Source organism: Camelus bactrianus, chromosome 6, assembly GCF_048773025.1.
Source record: "Camelus bactrianus isolate YW-2024 breed Bactrian camel chromosome 6, ASM4877302v1, whole genome shotgun sequence".
Lineage (NCBI taxonomy): Eukaryota > Metazoa > Chordata > Mammalia > Artiodactyla > Camelidae > Camelus > Camelus bactrianus.
The window spans coordinates 112,463,323-112,487,039 of record NC_133544.1 but is presented as its reverse complement, the minus strand read 5'-3'; the positions used below and the strand labels follow the sequence as shown (position 1 = coordinate 112,487,039).

General features: G+C 40.2%; 2 long non-coding RNA genes across 2 annotated transcripts; both read right to left on the bottom strand.

The window, feature by feature from the left end:
* LOC141577832 (uncharacterized) lies at window positions 1-8,699 on the bottom strand. The gene is made up of 3 exons (XR_012507300.1): window positions 5,701-8,699; window positions 2,826-2,926; window positions 1-883 (listed from the first exon to the last, which is right to left on the bottom strand). It is a non-coding gene; the product is annotated as an uncharacterized LOC141577832 (long non-coding RNA).
* A 2,294-nt stretch (window positions 8,700-10,993) lies between these two features.
* Window positions 10,994-21,700, bottom strand: LOC141578021 (uncharacterized). Its single transcript, XR_012507922.1, has 3 exons — window positions 21,606-21,700; window positions 18,512-18,685; window positions 10,994-11,706 (listed from the first exon to the last, which is right to left on the bottom strand). It is a non-coding gene; the product is annotated as an uncharacterized LOC141578021 (long non-coding RNA).
* Window positions 21,701-23,717: the final 2,017 nt, after the last annotated feature.

Below are 23,717 nucleotides of genomic sequence, written 5' to 3'. Positions count from 1 at the left end.
AGTAAAAGTACTTAAGAATAGATCAATAGAAATTATGCAATCCAAGAACAGAGTGAAAAAAGAATGAAGAAAAAATGAGCAAGGCCTCAGAGAAATGTGGGACACTAATGTATACCAACAGACATGTAAAGGCAGCACCAGAAGAACAGAGAAGGGAAGGAGCAGAAAAATATTTGAAAAATTAGTGGCTAAAAACTTCCCATTTCCTAAAAAATTTAAATCTACATATCCAGGAGGTTCAACAAACTGCAAGTAGGATAAACTCAAAAAGACCCATGAATAGACACATAGTAAAAATGCCAAAGAAAATCTTGAAGGCAGCAAGAGGAAAATGACATCTTGCTTAAGAAAACTCGTATAAGATTAACAGTTGACTTATCATCAGAAACAATAGAGGGCTGAAGGCAATAGGATAACCTATTCTCAGCCCTCAAATTTTAAAAGCTCTTAATCAAGAATCATATATCCAGCAAAATTATCATTTAAAGTGAAGATGAAATAAAAAGACATTTGGAAAACAAAATCTGAAAGAATCTGCTGCCAGTAGACCTACCTTACAAGACATACTAAAGTTAGTCCTTCAGGCTGAAAGCAAGTGACCCAAGACAGTAATTTGAATACACACACACAAAAAACAAAGAACACTGATAAAGGTAATTATGCAATTATAAAGGAGTATAATTGCCTATTTCTTATCCTTTCTTATCTTGTTTAAAAATCATAAAGCAGTATACATTTAATTGTATTTGTGGGCATATAACATACAGAAATGTAATATATTTTCCAATAGCAGGGCAAAGAGGTTGGTGAGAACAAACCAACATTGGGTTAAGAATTGACTCCAGATGTTTCACTTGAATCCAAAGGAACAAATGCATAGAACCTGAAATGGAAAGAAGGCTAATATGAGAAAAATTATACATATAACAAAAATTGTGTTCTACACTGGAAACTGACACAACACTGGAAACTGACTATAACTCAATTTAAAAAAAAGAAAAATTATACGTATAAACTTGCTCTCTTTTCTCCTCTCAGCTTCTTTAAAAGACATAAAATTACATAAAGGAATAATAATTATAATGATGTACTGTCGGGCTTATAACATGCATAGAGATAATACCTATGACAAGAATACCACAGTAAGAAAGAAAAGAGAGTAGAGCTATATGGGAATGCTGTTTCTACATTCTCTGAAATTGCTGGTGTAATTGTGAAACTGTTTTTGATAAGACATATATGGTAAGGCCTAAAGCAATCACTAAGTAAATAACTAAAAATATATAGCAAGAAAATCATTAAAGAAGTTAAAAAGTAATATTAGAAAATATTCAATTAATGAAAAAGAAAACAGTAATGCCAAAAAAAGACTTGTGGTGTAGAGAAAATAATAACTTAAATGAGAAATGTAAATCCTATTGTTTTGCTTAGTTTTGTTTTTATGAACTCTGGATACAAGTCCCTTATCAGATATATTATTTGTGAATATTTTCTACCATTTTGTGGGTTGTCTTTTCATTTTCTTAACATTACTTTTTCAATTAATGCTATGTCTCTCTCTCTCTCTTTTTTTTTTTTTACTTAAAATGAATCAGAGCAAACACAACATGTGTACAAATCTATAGATAAAGCTGCTCTGGAAAAAATGCATAAATACATGGCAAAGAAATGAGACTTGGCATTTTAATGCTGATCATGCCATCCTCAGTGCCATAACACCAAATCTGTGCTTGCAACACAGTAAACTATGTGTATCTGCTATACCCTACTTCTCAAATCCAGGACTTATGAACTCAAATCAGAATTTCCCATCAAAAACTCAAACTTGAATTCCTGTACTAGGAATGTCTCCAGTAGAGAGCACTAATGTTTTTTGAATATTCGGTGTAAGTAGCTTTAATTGAGATAAGGCCTAGGAAGGAGTTACAACCATTTCCCATTCCCATATATCTGGGTACACAAGACATAGGCATTTATTCCATATCTATTAACAGTTTACAGAGCACCCACTGTCCCCAGGCACCACATTAGGCCTTGGGATCCTGAGGAGGAAAAGATACACTATTAACCTCAAGGAATTTGGCCTAGTGAAGAAGACTGTCTCAATCCCCTAATAACATCTCCTTGCATCAATCAAGGAAAGCATTTACTAATCATGCACTTTCCTATCACAAACTACATACATATATGTAGAAAAGCACATGGACTGTAAGCATTTGCAAACAGTAGGTTCAGGAGGGCCTTAGAGAAAATCTAGTCAAAATCTTTCATTTTATACCTGGAAACTTTAAACCCAGAGTGGATAAATGACTTACCCACGATCACGATAAGAACTAAGATTAATATGGCACTTCCTATACGCCTAGAACTGCTCTAACAGTATTATTTATTTAATCCTCACCACAAATCATTTTTGAAATATAAAACTAAGGCACAGAGAAATTAATTAACAACAAAAATCAAACAGCTCACAAAGGCAAAGTCAGGATTTGAATCTAAGTAGTCTTGCTCCAGAATCCATACTTTTAGTCACCATGCTATATTTAAGTAGCTATGTCTAAAGACAGTCATGATTTTCTGACTCATGTTTTTACACTGTCTTGTTATTTTATACTGTCAGGGATTCCAGCATCTCTAGAAACCATTGGTCAAAAATTATCAAAGAAATCTCAAGATATTATGGTACTTCAAAGTCACAAGATCCTCGATTTGGGGAAAATGGCTCAATTCAACGTGGATGTATATGTTACCAGAAGGTGAAGATGAAGACATGCACAGACATGAGAAATATAGTAAGTAATCTTATAAGTATTCTTTTATCTTACTTTGACAAATGTTGCCACTTGTGTCTCATTTCCTTGTTTTCCTGAATCACTTCCATGTACTCCTTCTCACTTCCAAATCCCAGTCTTTAAGTGTGTTGATTCTTCAATCAAATAAGAACATGTTAATGTAGACAGAGCTAGGGATTAAATCTTGAGAGGACCCTGCAGTATACAAGATAGAGAAAATGTGCATTTCAGAAGCCTCAGACTTCACTTCACCCATTCATTTATTATCTAACAAATATTTATTGGCTGCCTGCCATATGCACAACAATGCACTGGGTTCTGGGGATGTGCTAGTCTATGTGATGGATGTGACCCTTACCCTCCTGAGGTCTACAGTCTTACAGCATTCCTCCAGAGTAAGTTAGGGATCCATAGTTAAGCACTTGTCAATTCTCAACCTGTTGGGCCTCTGAATGATGCCTGAGCTACAGGAGGATGAACAGAATGACTCAGCAAGACTGGGGACTGCTAAGAGATGCTGTCACTCTCAGGTGTGCAGACTACAGAGGAGTGAGCATGTTATTTTGAAATGACAGTAATACACTGTTTGAGTGATATGCATGAACTATAAAATAGTTTATAAATAGAAATTATTTGCATTATGATTATGTTTTGTCAGAATGCACACATTATTTTTTTGTGTGTTTGTGTCCTTGAGGACCCTGAAGAACAAAATTTTGTATCTGATTATTGAATTGGTTAAGTAAATTTAGCAAATCCAGGCATTTTATTTGATAATCAAGTTCACTCAAAGATGAAGGTAAAATTATAAAATTTACACCCACTTACATATTTGTTTCATCCTTTAGTATGCTTCCCCCCTCATTTTTACTTGTAATCAATCTGTCTGTAACTCCCCCAGTTACACAGAGGCCTTTACCAGACACAAAAAGCTATTCTGCTCACAAAAACAACAGGCTTCCTTAAGCCTTAAGTTTTTTTTTTTTTTTTTTAATTTGCCCTTTAGGTCTCAATTTCTCTGAGAAATCTGGGAAGTCCTCTCCATTTTAGCCCACTCTTTCATCTACCAATATAAGACCCAACTACTTTTGCCCTTCAATTTTGTAATGAGATAAAGGACGCCTGATTTATTATCATACTGCTCTTTTTCATAAGGTGACCTGGTTACATTCAGCTATTATAAAGCATATTTGAGTCATAGGCTCTGAACCATGTCAATATCCTGTACTAGGAGATTTTAATCAGCCCTGAATTTGCTCATATATCCAGCTACATATTTGCCTCTATTTTTTTTTTAAACTATAAGTTTCTTGAGGGCACATGTTTATTTGTTTTTAAATCCTCCAAAAACAATTTGGTGGAGAGACTGAATTGGAGATAAAGAAGTTAGCAGAGATAAATTAGTAGAATAAGTGGATAATTGGAAGGTGTGCCTGCATTTGGATACATAGGATTCAGGAGACAAAGACAAAGAGAACTGTGGTGTGGGGACACACTGGGGTTTGGTTAGTTAGTCCCCACTGATTTATCATGTCCAGCCTAACGGTCCCTGGAGGAATGCTTGGAGAATTGTGGACCCCAGGAGGGCAAAGGCCACATCCATCAAATGGACCAATGTATCCTCAGAAACCAGTCCAGTGTTTTGCCCACAGTAGGCATAGAAAAAACATTTGTTGGATGATAAATGAGTGGTAAGATGAAACGAAGTCTGAGATATCTGGAACATGAAATATTCCTATCTTCTTTTCTGATATAGTCCAGGATAGTTACATTAAACACATAGAAAACAGAAACTCCTGCCTAGACTGTTAGTGGCTTGCCCCAGATCTCACTGCCAGAAGAGCCACCAGCAGAAGCCAAGATACCAATTCTCATACACTTTCTGACTCATATCTCTTTTCCTCTATTTCTAAAATGTTCTGAATCTTGTTCTTTTACAATTTATATTGATTCTTAAAAATTCTTAACAAACTATATTTATGTGTGTATATATACATACATACACACACACACACACATACATATGCATACATATTATGTCCTAGTCTTAGAGAATCAGTTAAGGTTAGAATTGAAGTTCAGTATTAAATGTGTATTACAATTAACAGATAGCCTAATATTAGGCCAAGAAACACATATGCACAAATACATACACACAAAGTCATTGAGGAAAAAAAGATGGGAGGGGCATGGAATCAAGGCCTAGCTGGTATTAGACCTGGGTTACTTCAAATGAAAGAAATGAAAAAGTTGACTATGAGGAACCTCAGAAACCAGCTGTTTTCACAGTATCAGGAAAACTTTTGCCCAGATTTCAACATGGTCCAGGGAACACAGATTGAATTCTTACAGGGATCCCAGCAAGCACTGTCTCAGTCACTAGCAGAACCCATCAGGGCTTTTTTTATATCACTTCACAGGAGCTAAGGAGCACTAACTCTGCTTTAATTCTAAGCTTTCAGCCTGGCTTCACTTGCAAATATTTTCTTAGAAGTCTTCATTTTATGGATGGGAAAGAGACAATAGTCAATAACTGGCTGGCTCCTGTGTGGCAGATTCCAATATGGGACCCAGATGACAGTACATATTCTTTAAATGGGATGCATGGGAAACTTTCAAAGAAATATTTGGACATCTTCCAAGAAGACAGATTAGCTGGAGATGGCGGGCATCCTGCTGCAGGGAATCGTGTTTTCCCCTTGAAGGAGAGCCTGGAAGATCACCTTCCTAACACTTGTCATAAAAGGAAGGGATGTCATATAGTTAAGGCAGAGGGTCAATCAGCATAGTGGGGTGAGAACACAGAGTAATTGGTAGTGAATATTTAAGACTGGGACCATGATAAGGGATCAGCTCACACAGAAGTGCACAGCTGGCCTTGCACAATTACAGTTTCTAGTCAACCGACCTTATTCCAAAAACACTTGCAATGTCGACCTCATCCTGTCCTTGGACTTCTCACCACTGAGCTCATTCTCAGGGGTCATTCTCAGAATTTCTCCCAGGCCCGAGGAGAGCTCACGTTAAAACTCTGCAACCAGGAGATTGAAAAGGTCAGGAAAACATGGTGAAGTCTTTGATCAAAAATAAATAAAAATTCTTCATCAATGACAATATGCTCAATCATACACAGTTGAACCACCAGGATGACTTTCTGAGAATGCAAAGCCATGAATGCCTTCTCACTTTTGTTCTTTTCTTCTGACCTGATGTCTCAGTAGGACTAACAAACTTGAACCCTGGTGTTGAGAAAATATTGCAAAGTAGTATTTCAATTGAGCACTGTAAAGCTAGCCAAACTTTCCCAGACCCATGTTCCTATGCTCCTCCTTCAACCCTGCGTGGCCCACCAACCTCTCCTCCCCTTTCAGGTGCTGCATGCTTCCCCTGTAGATTACATACCTCTGAGAAAAGGAATAATGATTCCTGTTTACCTTCGTATTCTGCCTCACCTCTCCAGAACTCCAGTGCTTTCTTTTATACACTGTAGAATTTCAATGTTTTAATAAATTGAAAGAAATAGAGAATTTTCCATTATCAGAAATAATTTTATAATACAGAATTGGAAAATAACTGTTAATACTGGATAATATTCTGTCTTCCATTAATCATAAAAATTTTCTCATGACACAGAGAAATCTGAACTCTTATCAAGGCAGCCACATGGAGCAGAGATGATGACACTCAGAGTCTCTCTTTTTTTAATTTTTTTTTTTTATTTTTTGGTTTGGTTTGGGTTTTATTGTTTTGTTTTGTTTTTCAGGGAATCAACTCAGAAAGGCCCTGCCAAACCTAGGAGTGAGTTGATTGCTCCATGTAGGTCATGCAGTTCAATAACACAATTTGTAGTGATCCTTTCATTTCTGTTATTTGTGACTCTGCTTGTGCCATTGGGCAGAGGAACCGGCCACATTGCTGCTCACAGTCATCTCCTTTATCATATGAATGTGAGGAGCCTACCACTAGATATGTCCCCAAACCAATGGGATGCTGTAGAAAACAGAGTATTTCTATGTCTTTTTCTTCTGGATTTTCTCAGGTTACCAGAAAGAGATTGACTGAGCCCTGAGGGTGGATTGGTCATTTTAAGACAATATTTGGGGCAGATAAGGCAAACATATAGAATTTAGGTCTTTCTAAATTTTACTTCTCTTTCATGAGTCTCTTTCTGATTATTATCACCTGCACTGATCCATCTATTCATGTAAGTAGTACTTGGTTGTTTTCTATGTGTTCACCTAAGTTCTGAGCTGTTTGAGGTCAGAAACCAATATTGATGATTTTTGATATTGTTCTTGATATCTAGCATACTGATGGGCACAGAATGAGTGCTTAATAATTATGATGAGACTTCTAAACACAATTTTACACTTTGACAAATTTGGCTGTGGAAATAGTGACTGAGTCTTTTAGAATTTTCTATGAACAGAATAATAAATGTATATAGGAAATTTATAAAATATAGATGGGAAATAAAATACAGCAGCATCTTTCAGAGACACAACTTCTCTTTCCTTTCTCTTTCCAGATCCATGCAGGTGACAGATCTTTCTCTGTCCACCTCTGATGGAGACTATATTCTTTACTGTCCAGTAGCATATTCCCTTTGATTGTCTCTTAGGTATGCAGAATTGCGAGCATATTCGAACTTTCCTTCTTTCCTTCTGTCAAATTCTTGTCAGCAGTTTTACACACACACACACACTCTTCCCCCACCACCAATCTTTTGCAGATTATAATCAGGAGTTCTTCAGGCTTCTGCCTAAGAGGGTGGACTTTGCAGACTGGTGGGCCTGGGTTTGAACCTTACATGATCACTTTGGATAAGTTTCTGGATTAGTTAAAATTAGCTGCCAGTTACAGAGACTGCAAAGAACAGTGGCATAAACAAAGTGATGTTTGTTTCTATTTCACATTAAAAAAATTTCTAGAGAGACAATCCAGAACTGGTATTATGATTTCACAAATCTCCTGAGGCTTAGGCTGGTTCCACTTTTTAGGTTTGCTAAACATCAGATGAGGTCCTCAATCTCATAGCCCTAGATGGAGCTTTATCCATCACATGCAATGTAGAAAGGAGGAAGGAAGGAAGGGAAGGAGACTGAGGAAGGCAAGCATCTATGATCTCTTAAGGAAATTTCCCAGAGGCTGTCATACACTTCCTGTTACATTTCATTGACCAGAATTTAGTATTGTGACCTCACTAAGCTGGAATAGAGACTGGGGAATGTTGTCCTTATTCCAGACAATACTCAGCTGAAATGTGGGCGGTTCACATCCTTAGAAAGAAAGGGGGAAAGGAGCATCGGAGTAGCCAAATACCAGTTACTCTATACCACTTTTTTCTTGACTGTTATTACCCATCTCACAGGAGTCTTAGGATTAAAATAAATGTTACTATGAAAGCATCTAATACAGTATCTAGCATAAAACAAGCTTTCGGTTAATGTTAGTTAATATCCCTCCTTATTCCTTTTTTGTGAATTTTCTCATTTCCCTGATAACCCATCATTGGCATCCAAATTCTATTTTAAATACTTGCCCCAGTTGATGGTACTAAGCTGTAGTCTTGTACCTTTTCATAAGAGGGAGCAACAAATACATTATTATTCAATGTCAGCATTAATTTTTTAGCTTAAAGTTTGGCTTAGATTTAAGACATAGCTCTTGGAATCAAATAGACCTAGATGTGAATCCTGGTTCTGCCACTTAGTCAGTGTCTAACCCCAGCCTCTTGCTCCCTCCATTTCCTCATCTGTGACCTGGGGTAAGATTCAGATATGAGGATTAAATGAAAATAATAGAGAGAGAGCACCTGACAAAGTAAGTGGTAGTTTTTCTTATCTTTTTAAATTTGGCCTAATCTGGGTGAACCTTTTTGAAAATGAACTCTTATTCCATTAAAAAAAAAAAGTTTTAAAATTGGTCATCTCCATACATATACAAATGAGTGTTGTTAAATTGTTAGTCAAACCTTTTGATAATTGTCTCCAAAATCAGTTTAAACCCAAATAGCAGCAAAGTCTTTCTTGTGTTTTTTTTTTAAAGAAAAAAACAGCATAGCTGAGCCTTAACCTTATTTAGCCTTGATTTGAATGATTTTTGGCAGATCCACACTTAGAAGCAGAAACACTTCCACCAATGAGTATATTTCATAGCATCTTTCCCCCAGTGGCTAGTTGTTAAGCCCCTACTGTGTCCCAGAAGCTGTGCTAGTTTCTGGAGACATATTGGTAAGCAGAAATGCACATGGTCCCTGCTGCTGTGGAAGTCGCAGTTACTGAGGGAGACAGGTGAATCAATCACTGAAAATAAATGAAAAATTGCCATTATTAAAGTTGTTAGGAAGGAGACATACCGGTGCTGTGAAAGTATGTGTGAACATCTTATGATCCAAGGTTGAATGGTGATTTTAGGAACAAAAAATTGACCAGTCAGTTGAAGTAAAGAGATGTTATGAGCATATGGTTTGAAATGAGCTCAGACACAAGGTGAGCCTGCCCTTGGCATGGATCAAAACATGCCACAGTCTCCAGCACCACTCCAAAGAATGCATTTCATGGTTTGTGGCTCTATTTAAAATAAGTGCCCGTGATATATAACTTCTCAATGTGATACTCTGAAAGGGGCTACATAACTTAGGAATAATCTAATTATTTCATAATGTATTCATGCTATATTGATAAATATTAAATTCACATACTTTTTTTTTTTGATACACCAAGCAGAGATATCTGAGAAAATTGGCTGTAAAGTAGGATCTTTTCAGAGAGGGTCAGAGTGTTGATCTGCATTTCCTGTAGTGAGAATTTGAATTTGAAGCCATTTGGCTGAATGGGGTGGCATAAGAAACACTGTTGGCAGAAGAATAGGTAGCCCACAAAGTAGCAGTGGAGGATGACCACAGGATGAGAGGTGTGAGCAGTGTGTTCCAGAGAGCAGGCAGGACTGTGCTTGGGATGGCCCATCTCAGAGCCAGCAGGCAGCCCCAATGTCCCATCTCTCCAAGGCATTCCAGGTTCACATAGACAAGAACCCAGCTTGGCACCTTGGCAGTGGGGTACCATTTCTCCTTGTCCTGTCCAGCTGAGCTAACGGGGCATCCTTTGGGGAAAATGTTGCCTCTCTGGTCTCTTTTAGGGGTTTGGAAGTTGGCTGGGAGGCTCTGTTCCCATGTAACATGTTAGGGCATAACTGATCCTCGGGGGAAGAGCTGGCTGCCATCAGACTGTAGGTGGTTTCTTGTTCTGAGCTGATAAATTTAAGATGAATTCCATTCATCTAAAGATTTTTAAGTTCATCTCTGTAGGCAAACCTAAATGAGTTTTAGTTAAATGAGGTACCAAAATAGGCAACTGAGCAAGGGCTTGTCTTCCAAAAGCATTTATGAGTCATGATGCAGTTTCTAGAGGCATAGTGTTGTGCACGGTGGGCAGGTTCCCAGCCCTCCCCAAGAGTATTTGTACTAAGGCGTCACAAGCCTTTCACTTTCACCTTCCCAGGAATGCCATTGGAACTAGGAATTTCCCCAGCTCTTCAATTGCTCTGTAATTGGAATTCCTCCCTCAGGGTGCAGCAAACTTGTTTCGACCTCAGGGACTTCTCAATTGCTGTTCTCTGCCTAGAAAATTCTTCCCCTAAGAATCTGAATGACTGCTTCCTTCTCAATGGAAGGTCAGATCCAGAGTGACCTCAGGGATACTTTCCCTAATATCTAGATAAAGTACCACTGCCTGCTACCATCATAGTCCTTCAGACCTGGGTTCATTGCTTGCTGACTTGTTCATATTCTGTTCCCCCCAACACAAACACAAGAATATAAGTTCTGTGAAAGCATGGTTCTTGTCTCCCTTGTTTACCTGTTCTTAAGCCTGGTAGAGAGTAAACTTCCCAACCTGCTGCATGTGATAGTAGGCAAAAAGTTTACCCCTTTGGACATAAAATAGGGATAACATCACCTGTGCTTCCTGCCTCATAGAAAAACTGAGGACCTGGAGTTAGGGTGCCGAAGATACTTTCTCTCCCAGAAACTTGTGACTAATTTTTTGATTCCATATATATCAATACCATTTACCCAATTACATAACCCCAAAAGTCTTAGAACACATTTTGTGCTTGTCTTTGCTTTGCTCCCCACTAAACTACTCCTTAAACAATAGTAATCAGTTTGTCCAGAGGCCATATCCTAAAGGTCCCTCCCTTCAGCACCCTTCCTTCACAGCTTCTTGATTGCCTTGAGTCTTTCCAGGACCACTGATAATTGTCTTCCAACCAGCAGTTCAGTTTGTATTCTTTCCCCTCTTCCACCTCCCAAATTTGTCATCCACACTGCAGGAAAATAATTGTTGTGGAAGGCAAATTCCACACCAATACTGCTTAGTTTAATAATCATGTAATGACTTGCTTTGCCACAGGATCATGTCCAAATACCTTGAAGAACCATGTAAGGCAGTCTTCCTCTGTGTGCTTCTGCAACTCTCCAGCTTCACCACTTGCCCTTCTGTCATTTCTAAATCATCAGTGCACACAACATGGACAGAATGTGCACAGTCATGTGCCATATGCACCAACCATCCCAAACTGTTTGCAGTGCAGAGAGGAAGGATTCCAGGTGGCTTCACTCCCCTCTATCTGTGGTGTTCACATTGCCTTGTCAAACACCTGCCCATCTTTTAAGAGTCAGTTCAAGTGTACCTATTCTTAAAGAACATTCTAAACACTTGCCCTCTGCCCACCACTTCCAAGAGCTCCTCATTTCTTCCTCTGCACTGCCTCTGAGCCTTGTAGTATGCCTATTATAATACCCATGCCAGAGATCATCTCTGCCTCCTCAGTGCTCCTTCATGGTCAAGTTATTTGATTCATCTCCTGAGCTTCCTGGGCCAGGCATTATACTTGGCATGTTAATCAGTATCTGGAAAAGAACAAAACAACCAAATTCAGTGTACTCATTATCTAGTAGAGGGCTTCATTCAATAACATACTTTTGACTGATATTTGAAAAATTGAAAAATCTCTTTGAAGGTTAGAGTTAGGAAGAAGGGATATTGTACTTATGCTGTTAATAGATATCAGTTGAATGGCCAAAATATTTTGTCAATGAGCTAGTGTTAAATGAACATTTACTGTGTTCAGAGTTCTGGATGTGGCCAATTGCAGGGGATGCTTGAAATAGCTTTTGGACATTTCTGAAATGACTCTGGCTTTATCATTTCACTGGGTCAAAATGTTAAGTGGTCAGCACAGGTTCTCAGGTTCCAGGCAGTTTAGAACATAGTGCCTGAATGTTTTTTCATCCACTACCCTCTTAAAGGATTTTGAAACACTGTGTCCTTTCCTCATCCATTTAAAAAGATAATATGTAAAAATTTTACCTTGACTTTATATCATTATAAAAGATGGTGCTTCTTACATTATAAATATTGATTTACAAAAACCACTCTCTTTAATGTACACAACGGAAGCTAAATTAAATACCAAAGTGATTTTGTATCTACCATGTCATCCATATAAAAAAAAAACCACACATTATAAACAAACTGTTCTAGAAAAGCCAGGAATTTTACATAATTGTTTCCCTTGCAGAACTCATTTCATTCCTCTTCTCCTATAAAACTTAATCCCCATATAACATTCTTGTGTTTGATATATTTTCTTGATTACAAGTGTATTCTTAGCTCACTCTCATCCATGTACACTCACCCCTTGGCTCAGGACACATGCTGGACATTGGTTGAACATCAATTTCACCTTTTCTCTCTCTTACTTCAAGAGACAGAAAAGGTCCTCACAAAATTGGGAAGGAGGAAAAAGAAAAGTAGAAAAGGAAATCAGTGCAGGACCTGACTTTTGGTGAGGGAGCCAAAAAGGGGAAAACACTCTTTTACTGGGACACACACAGAGAGATCAGTTGGGATTGAAGGAGATCCAATGAGGGTGAGAGGAGTGCACAGCAGATGCCTGGCTGACAGAACTGAAAGAAACCAGCACAAAATATCCCTGTAATCAATCCCCAGACCTTGAGTTGAGCTGTTGATGCTGAGCTAGGAATGTCTGCTGAAGCTGAGGGAGAGGGCTGAGGCTGATGGCACAGACTGAGTCTCATGGGGTTGGAGTGTGTTGTTTTCTTTGATTGGTAGTGTCTATGGAACAGAACTGCCTGGGACCTGAATTCAAATAGCAACATTGCTGATGCACATGGTGTGGATTATCTAGGTATCTCATGGACATATTCACTATCTCTGCAGGTCCAGGGCCCAATTTGGCATTTTTGCAATAGAAGAGAAGCACGGTTCTATCAGAATCATCATAATTTTGGTCTGAGAGACCCAGGGGAAGTTCGGGTTGAAATCAGAATCCATGGCCAAAGAACCTGCATATTTCATAGGCACAACTGTGATTTTTATTGGGTCCAAGGCAGAGGGTGTGGATATGCTCTGTGGTTGTCTTGGTGGTCCCATGCCACAAGGAAGAGAGAGCCAAGAGCAGAGATCTGGGTGCACAGAAGGGGAAGTTGAAGCCTTTCCATCAGCCTTGTCTACTACATGAAAATGTGACAATAGGGATGGCACTGACCTGATACTGCACTGAGGACCCAGCTGGGGGACTGAAGGATCATTACAGGAGGCCCTAGTGCATGACATCTTTAGATTTGTTTCCACTGGTGTTTCTGTGTAGAATTTGGACATTCCCATGGCAATAGAAAGGGCAAAGGAACTGTTATGAGTGTGTATTGGAAACATTCCAACACCACATACCACAGCCTGCACCCCAGAAATGGTTTGGAAGTCTCAATTCCAATAAAAGGAGAAGCCCTAGCCACTCTCCAATCTGTGATAAACACCTAATCAAAATGAGGCTCTGTTAAACAACAAAAGTAGATTGTGTTCACCACAACAAAAACCACATTGACAATCATAGAAATAACAGGCAATGCACTCACAAGAATGACATGGCACCACACCATACCAAAAACAGATCTCACAGCAATATCATGGAAATGTGCGCAGCCAACATAGGAAATCTTCCACTTAAAAAAAGCCCTTCAAGTCTACAACAGATAACTGACAATCTTTAACCCATAAAGATAGAGAGCTATAATAAAATGAAAAAGAAGAACCATTCCCAGACCCAACCTCCAACACACTTGGAAACTGAACAAAAAATAAATTAAAAAAAAGGCAGCATGTGAACATCCTTATCTACAGAACAGACTGAAATAAAAATTAGATTATGACTACTTCTTAAAAAAAGTTTTAGTTTTCTAAAATGTCTGAATTTTCAAAGCCACATTTTATATTCTCCACCACCTTTTTCTTGTCAATGAGCCTGAGTAAGGTGTTCACTCAGTGACCAAGAAGATCTCAGGTGTTGTCAGCAGGACCTAAAGCAAGCCTCCTCCTACTTGCTTCATCAAAAGAAAATCGACCTATAGTTCCTGCCACTGAGCCAAGAAAACAGGCAGTGAAAACACATTCAGTGTTGTTAATCATCAGAGAAATGCAAATTAAAACCACAGTGAGATATTACCTCGTGTCTACCAGGATGGCTATCATCAAAAAGACCACAAAACCACAAACATTCAGCAACAATGTGGAGAAAATTGAACCCATATACACTGTTGGTGTATAGTTTATACAGAGACTAGTGTGTGAGAGCTGAGTCCTGGAGGCCTGTGATTTATCCAGGAGGTCAAGTCATTGCAGGCAGCATGTGCTGCTTGAAGCCAGTTTTCAGCCCTGGCTGTCCATGCGCATCAGTCTCCTCAGGAGCTGAGTCCCCCAAAATCACAAACCCCCACCCAGAGATTCTGATATAATTGGCCCAGGCATCCTGATTTGAAAAGCTTCCCACTTGATTCAATGTGTAGTCACATTGAGAGACACTGTGAGCAACTAGTTCACTCTGGGTTTAGTCAGTATAATTTATACACCCAAACTAGGAAAAGAAGGAACAATAGAAATGCAAACTATTACAACCACAATGGAAAACAGGACGGTGGCTTCTCAAAAAACTAAAAATAGAACTAATATATGATCTAGCAACTCCACTTCTGGGTATTCATCCAAAGAAAATGAAAACATTAACCTAAAAATATATATGAACCCCAATGTTCATGGTAACCTTATTTACAATTGCCAAGATATGGAAGCAAACTAAGTGTCCATCAACAGATGACTGGATAAAGAAGTTGTGGTATATATAAAATGGAATATTACTGAGCCATAAAAAAGAACGAAATGTTGCCATCTGCAACAATATAGATGGACTTGGGGAGTATTATGCTGAGTGAAATAAGTCAGACAGAAAAAAAAAATACTGTAGAATATCACTTATATATGAACTCTGAAAAAGAAAACTAGTGAACATAACAACAACAACAACAACAAGAAAAAACAGACTCACAGGTATGGAGAGCAAACTAATGGGTATCCATGGAGACAGGGAAGAGGGGAGGGCAAGAGTGGGATAGGGAATTAAGAGGTACAAACTACTACTTATACAATAAATAAGCTACAAGGATATGTTATACAGCACAGGGAATATAGCTGATATCTTATAATAACTATAAATGGAGTATAACCTTTAAAAACTGCAACCTGGAACTTATATAATATTGTACATCAACCCTACCTCAATTAGAAAAACGTCGAAGACCAGTTTGCCCCATGTGACCCAGGTCCCTCCAGTTTTGCCTCCTTTTCCTATCTGTAGGGCTCAGTGTCATCATCTGTTAAATAAGGTACTCAGGCTAGAAGGCCAGCTCTACGTCAAGAATCGTATAAATCTATTGAAAGCAAACTAAATGATCAAATGAGAAAACTCAACCCCAGCATGAGCAATCCTTACTGCTGGTAGAAGTTCCATCTCCACCATGTTGAAATGAGGACTAGATAGTGCACACTTGTTCCTTGCTTTCATGGACAGGAAGACACAGCTGATGTTATGTGAAATTTAAGAAGTAGGGAGAACAAGCCACATACTGCACTAAACTTAATACTCTCATCTGCCTTTGCTTTCCCTTCCTTGCACATTTACTGGAGGTGAGATGTGTTTAATTAAGGTTATATACCAATAAAAACCAAATTATTATTTGCTTTTACCCATCAAATTTGTCTATATTAAAAATGTTTTCCAATAATAAAAATAACATTTATTAACCATAAAATTTCAAATAATTTTAAAGCACAAAGAGTAGAAAGTAAGAGTTATCCATCTCTTGCCCAGATATATTTTATTTCCTTTAAGGAGTTTAACACATATCATTCAATACCTTTTCTTATATATATATATACATACATAAAGTATATTTTAAATAAAATGAAATAATACTATGTGTAAATTTTACAACTTGCTTTTTCATTTGACAATATATACTGTAGACATCTTTTCATTTGAATTTACATTGCTTTACCTCATTCTTTTTAAAGGCTGAATAGTATTCTACTGTCCAGATGAAATAAACTGTATTAAGCCCTCCCTACTGAGCCTGGTCCTCTCCCCCCTAAGGTGCAGGCCCCTGCATCTGTGAAGGGGAGACGTTGTCTTGGGGGAAGAGCAGGATGTGCAGACAGAGGTGAGCAGGCAGGGAAGCAGGGCCAGCTGACTGCCACTTTCTGCCCCTCCCCTCTGGCTTTCAGCAACACTTCTTTCATCCTACAGTTACATGAACTGCCTTTTTCTCCTTTCAAGTTTCAAAATTCCCTGCACTCAAAGAATTTTGGAGAAACATTACATGAGCATTTTCTGATTGTTCATTTCAGATTCCTCCTTCTCTCTGACAACAACACATCTGGCACTAATCTAAATACTCATGAAGCAAGACCAGCAAACTCACAGAAAGCAAGAGGGGAAGGACCCCCTTGATCTTTCAGTCAACATGGAAGGTTAAAATTGTCCAATTTAAAAATACAGCTGGGCAGATAAGAATAAGAGATACTAGAATATTTAAATCAAATACTTCTGGCTAACTGAGTTATATTGCCAAGCATTTAAGTCACCCTCACTCCAAGAAAAATATTTTACCAGGAATCAGGCCCTTAACAAATCCTATAAAACAGAAGTCAAATAGGGCTATCTGCAGACTGATGGTAAGGGTGTATTATTCTCAGAATGCTGGGCCTTTAATTTCAGAATGAAATCCAAGCATGTTACCCAAGCAGCTTATACCTTATATAGCAGATGGTGGACATCAATGGGACAGTTCTGTGTTACTTTGTCAACAACATCTGAGATGGATTGCATAAAATCCAGGTTGGTGAACAGAATTTTGTACAGATATAAAAGAAACAATACACATTTCTCTCAACAACTTTTTTAAAATGTAACTTTAGCAAATACAGAATTCACTATGCCTTTTAAACCATCACATTGGAATGAATGTGTCAAATTAATCCAAGTGACTCTGTGCATGGAGTGATGGTGACATGTCCCTTCAAGAGATGAAATGTGTGGGTTTAGAGAGGGAAAAGAAATCAAACAGTAACAAAGACAGACCAGCCCTGCGTTAGAATACACAGTGACTCAAACTTTATATGAGATTGTAAAATGCAAGTGCTCAGTGTATGTGGCATGTAATGAAAAATATTGTAGATAATGAGCATGTGATGTATAGACACTAATGTCATGAAAAAGTTAGCCAGGATATAAGAAAAAACCTAGTCAGTGACTCACACTGTAAATCTGAGCTAGAAGACTGGGAATGGGGAATGGAGGTGGCTTCTAGGTGAAACAATCAATATGGTAATAACCATGTTATTAACTAAAAAATCTTACATTCAATTCCATAAGTGAAATAAGCTAAAGTATAAGTAATTCAATTACAAAATTCTTAAAAATGCTTTAAAAATCATGAAAAGTGTCAATGTGCTCGAGGGAAGAAGAAGGTGCCATGCAGCTGTACACTGGACTTTGCTGGTTTATGTCTATTTTAACTGAAGACTCTCACGAGCGAATGAGTGCCGTGATATCAGGTACTGTCAGACATACATTGTGTGCCATTTCCTTGAACAATCATACACATCGAAGAACAGGCAGTGGTTTGTGTTTACCTATTAAATGTAAACTGAATGAGGCAGAAAAATATACCAAAATACAAATAAAGTCCATTTTACTTAAACCTTAAAATATTGCCTCTTAGTTACTGCTTTTACAAACGCAGTAATAATTCTTTGTGACTACTTGCTAAACTGATGATACCTTTAATTCTTCTTTCCAAGGCTGTCCTCAGACAGAAGCTTTATCTAACTTGCAGCAGGGAACACAGCAGGACCAGCTGTACTGGGTTAAATGTTGGACTGGGGATGGATCGTCATGTGTGATGGGAAGGTTATATGTACGCTATCGTACTCTTATACAGAGGCAAATTCCAATCAATCCTCGAGATTAACTAGTTTTCATATCAGTAGGAGATGAATTTCAAATCCATTCTCTTCTATTGCTCTTAAAGCTTCTTCCTAACCACTCTTGGTTTAACCAACCATTAACTGTTTAACAGATAGCCAGACCCAAAGTGGAGCATGATGAAACACCCAGTCAAGTGCGTGGGCCATGCAGGAGCCAGAGCAGCCACTGAAGCTGCAGCCTACACTCACAAGGTCCTCCCTGAAAGGTGGCCACCTCGCTTGGGAGCCCAACGGGGAGCCACTCTTGCACACACGAGGTTACAGCATTGCTCCACACACGTCATTCTCTGCACACTCAGAAAGCAAATGTCTTACCTCTGGGTGAAAGAAAATTTCAGGGCCTGGGAAACTTTCCTAGCCAACATCGATAATGAATTTCTTCTGGCTTATGGCATTGTTCCCTGTTTGCTGTTTGATCCACTTCCGCTGATCCACGTCATACTTGGCAAACTTCTTGACTATATTGGGGCAAATGTGACAGTACTTCTCCTGCAGACACACACACACAGATGTCACCAGGCATTAGCGGCCACCCAGTCTGCCCTCCGGCAAACACCCAGTAACTCCAGCACCACAAACCCCCGACATCAGTCCTGCCCAATGCCACAGCTCCAAGGGACACTTACTGGGCTCAGTGATGTCTAACAGCTATGCTCTGGCCATGTACTCTGCTTTCTTTCCAGCTCTGCTATTAGTCCCAGCCTCACTGTGTCACATGTTGCTGCCTACTATCTGAGATGATGTCTGACGGTTCCTATCAAGTCCCTAGACTCCATCTCCTCTCTTCTTACTCCTTGTATGCCCCCACTTGGCACCTGCCCAGGCACTTGCTGCCACCCACTGGGACAAGCAGACCCGCCTCGCAGCCGAACCCAGATCTGAAGGCAGCAGATCTGGCCCTGTGGTCACCACATCCGATTGGCAGGTGGTTAACATGCTCTGCGGTCTGACACAGCACACTCAGTGGCTCCATGACAGAGAGTTAGTGAGTGCATAGGCACGTGGGATGCACAAGTGAATAAAACACACACAGACCCCTGCCCACTGGCCCATACACTGGCTGAGAGTCAGAGTAACAAGTGACAGTGATAAATAAGTAAATTGCAGAGCACTTTATAAGGTGCTGGGACCATGAACCAAAGGAAAGCCCGACTTTGACAGGATGGAGCTGCCACACATTGGGGCATGAGAACCTGCTCAGTGCCAGCCCCAGCCTGTGCTGTGCAAAGTGTTTCCTCAGCTGGTGATGCCTGACTGGGGGCCTCTGGGTTGATCATCTGTCCTTAGAGCTAACCTCACAAGAACAGCAGTTGGCCCCTGGGTACCGGATTCTGAAAGTCAGCTTCCTGTGGGCCAGGTGGGCTTTGTTCAATGCCTGCACTTTGTCAGGCCCAAAGCTGGTGCTCAGGAGGACCTCTGAAGGCATTTTCATGATACTAAGTTCAAAATTTCTTAGAATCCCTGAAATGAAACCTAATACCATCCTTGGTATACTCTGCACAACTGTAAGACTGATGGGCCAGACTTGCTACACACCCCTGTGCTCACTGATAACTGAGTGAGTGGGTCACCCCATACAACTTCAAATCTACCAGGCTGAGGGCAGAAACAGTAAGTTGTCCTAAGACACCAGGTCAATGTCTCGCAGCAACTCAGAGGCTTAACTGAAGGCAGGAAGTGCCTCCACAGTGTTGATGGTGTGCAGTGTGTCAGCCCCAAGTCCTGGACCACCACTGTCCCCACCAACAGAATCCACGCATCCACAGGCCCACTCCTGCCCACAGGGGCAACAAGACACAGGGTAACTCTGACACACTCCCACAGAGGGAAGTGGGGCAAGAACTAACTGACAGCAGGGATGGGGTGGCTGACCTGCAGGGAACACAAGGAGCTCTTCCACTGCCTACCTTCATGGCTGAGTGATACCTTGTCACTGCCCAAATGGGCCAAACCTGGTTCAGGGTCAGAGATGGACCCCAGAGAGCCAGTGAAGAAGCTAAAGCCCACCACGAGGACTAGGAGAGCAGCCTCTGTCACAGTCAGCATACTCAGGGCCCTTCTCACCTGCATGGCCACCCCGACAGTCAGGAGCCAGAGGCTGTGAGACATATTGGTAACAGGAATGGGGAGGTGAGGGAACTTGGGTCAACTATCCAAATTTATTTCCTTGAAGAAACACAAGGTAAGGACTAGGGAAAGTTCTAGGAAATATTTTAACATAAAAAGAAAGTCTTATGCTACTTCTGTAAACCTTCCCCCAGAGGGAAAAGATTGACTCCCATGGGCTGCCCAGGACCACACACCCAAGCTGTGAATTGACCCATCCCTGGAAACTCTAGTCCTGGGCACACCCGGGCACCCAGCCACCCTACTCACACGGGCCCTGACTCGCACCTGTGCACCCTGTCCTAAAAATACCTCTCCGTCCACCAAGAGTGTCATGCAAAATGTGGGACTACCCCCAGGCACTAGTTTTCCTTCAACCAGCTTGTTACTGGGTGCAAAAGTGGGAGGGAAGGGGGGAGGCTAACCTCCCTTAAACTCCCCTGCAGCTCAGAAACTGTGTGTTCAAGGTCACATGTCACTTCCATGCTTAAATTTTTCTCCAAAAACAAAATCTTTGCTCTTTATATAATAATTATCCTTGTATTACTAAGAATCTCTTCATTTTGACTAAAACAAAACAAAAACAAAACAGTAATTTGTCCTGATTTTGCAACCTGAAGAGAAAATTGCTTTGAAAGGGGTCTGTCAACTGCTACCTACAGAGTGACACAAAGACCAAACCGATGGATCAGTCAAGTGGGCATTTTAAATAAGGACCAATGAGCCATTTTCCTCCGAATCTTACTGATTTAATTTTAGAGCTTCCTGTAACTCCTCCAGCATGGTAACGGAGTCTAGAAAACACAGGTGGACTCTGTTCAATGATTCACCCTAGAACAGCATCACTCTGAATGGTAATACTCAGGTTACAGAACCACACACAGCAAGAGCTGGAAATGAGTTTGAATTCTGGCTGACTGCACAGGATTCCTCACAGTCACTGCTGCTGCTGTCTGCTCCTTACTCGGGAAATGAAGCCTGGAGGGAGAGGTGCAAGACACATTGGCTAATTGAAGGTTCTGTCTAATCAGGCTCCAATTAAATGACATCGTACTAGGCAGGATGCTCAATACCAGTTATCAAGCTGCTCTCATTTACAGCTGGAGAACTTCACAAGCATCCATGTTCAGAGAAGAGGCTAAGTTTTCAGCCCCTTAATTCAAGTGGTAAACAGATGGAGACCCACATCCATGGGGAGGGGAGGGAAGGCACAGTGGGAGCAGGGGTGGTGGCCACAAGGGGAAGTGTGAAAACACTATTTCTCTCTCACCACCAAACTGGCCCATTTCCCATCTGTTTTTACCTTAATGGCCTTTGTGGTCTCCAGTGGTTGCTCAGGAGGGATTCCCACCTCCCTCTCACTTGGCAGCTGTTGAATGAAATACATATCTCTACCTGCAATAGGGATGTGTTTGAAGCAGCTTCCAATTAGCTAACCTTCCACATGGGGAGACAGAGAGGCAAAACACCATGTGAGTAACTCCAGGAGGAACGCCCTCCCTGGACTGTAAGTTAGACTCCTGCCCCCACCTGCCCTGGCAATGCAAGCATTTACTGAATCTCCACTCTGTGCAAAGCTCAGGACTGGGGGAGGGGGAATAAAATGACCATGCATGCAATTCCATTAGGAGAACCTGAGATGCTCTGTAAGCAAACAAAGTGGCCTTTCCATTAGGAATGTGAAGAGAAAACCACAGAAAGCAGTTAATTTCCAAAATGCTGCTGTCTGTCCGAACAATGGGTCATTTTATTGTTCCTCTAACAAAAAGGAAAACGTTTTAACTATTAATTTTATAAACATTTTTATTGAGTTATAGGCATTTTACAATGTTTTGTCAAATTCCAGTGTAGAGCACAATTTTTCAGTTATACATGAACATATATATATTCATTGTCACATTTTTTTTTTTGCTGTTTAACTATTAATTTTTAAACCAACTACAAATTGGCTTGCATTTAAAAGTCAACCACCTGGTTAGCATGCAGGACTTAGAGTGTGACAACCAGGACTCAGATCCTGGTTCCACATCTGTGGGCAGAGTAACCATGGCCACTTCTGTTAACACATATGTTTCAGCCTTGGCACCTTCACCCATCATATGCGGTGAGTGGGTGCACAGAAGAGACCCAGTGACAGGCAGCGGGTCAATTACACAGCATGGTTTAGGCATGCATTAAAGACTCAATAACCGATCTGCTCACTCTAGTAAGAGCTGAACTTGGTAGGAAGGAACAGTCTGGCAGGTTCCCCTCAAACCTATGCTATGTGAGATCCATGCTGTGGGGAGTTTGGATCCGCTCACCCAGCTGCCCTCCCGGACCAGTGACCAGGCTGTCAGCCATCACCAGCAGGAGAGGGCCAGGAGCTGCTGTGTGGTCCCAGGTCCTCACCAGCCCCCTGGGGTGCCACTGAACATGCAGGCCACAGGCTGGGAAGGTCCAGCTCATGCTGGTGGGAGTAGCTGTGCAGAGTGGACAATGTCCCCACCTGCACCAGGTAGAGGAGGCACTCTGAGCTCCCTGATGGCACTGGCTGCTTGTCACACACTCATGGAGACAGAAGGCTGGAGCAAATCCTCATCCATCTGACAGATGGATCAGTTCCAATGTGTAGAAGCACAGTTACCACTGAAGTTGCAAGAACAGGTGACTGAATTCCTCTTATGTCTTCTGAGGTGCCCAACTTCTAGAAGTGAAAGAGTGTGTAGACTTTCTCAGGAGCCCAAGCCAATTGTAAAATATTTAAGATCAAGATAAAAGATATGTACACATTATTAAAATTAAAAAAATCATAAGAACAGTAGCTCTCGCAAACAGAAACTATTCACAATTTCTATACTCAATACATTACATATAACATTTTCTAAAATTAATTCAACCCATGTTGAGTATCAGCTTCATCACAGATTAAATATATTAAAACAACCCACAGCCAATGGTAGGAAAACAAGTAAGTGAGTTGTGCTACACCCACATGATGGGCTGTCAGGTAGTTACTAAATATCTTTCCACAGAGTATTTAACCATAAAGATACATCAGGGATAAGTCAATATGCAAAATACAACCTCAGGAGCACATTGTACATTTAGAACATAAAATCAGATGGAGGGTATCCCAACTGTGCTTAAAATGTGTATCGTGTGTCTAAGAAAAAGAGCTCAGTAGACTATACCAAAAAAGTGTGGCACAGTCCTCTGGGCAGGTTTGTGGGTCATTCTATTTTCTTCTTTACATTTCTCCATTTTACCTAAATTTTGTACAGTAAATGTAATTTTTATAAATAGGGGGAAAAAACTGCATTAAGAAACAGAGAAAAATTTGAACAACAACTTTCTCTGTGGGCCTGCACGTAGTGTGAAACTTGTTTCAGATGCACAGGGGAGGCCAGGAAGCAGACCCACAGGCACAGGCCCT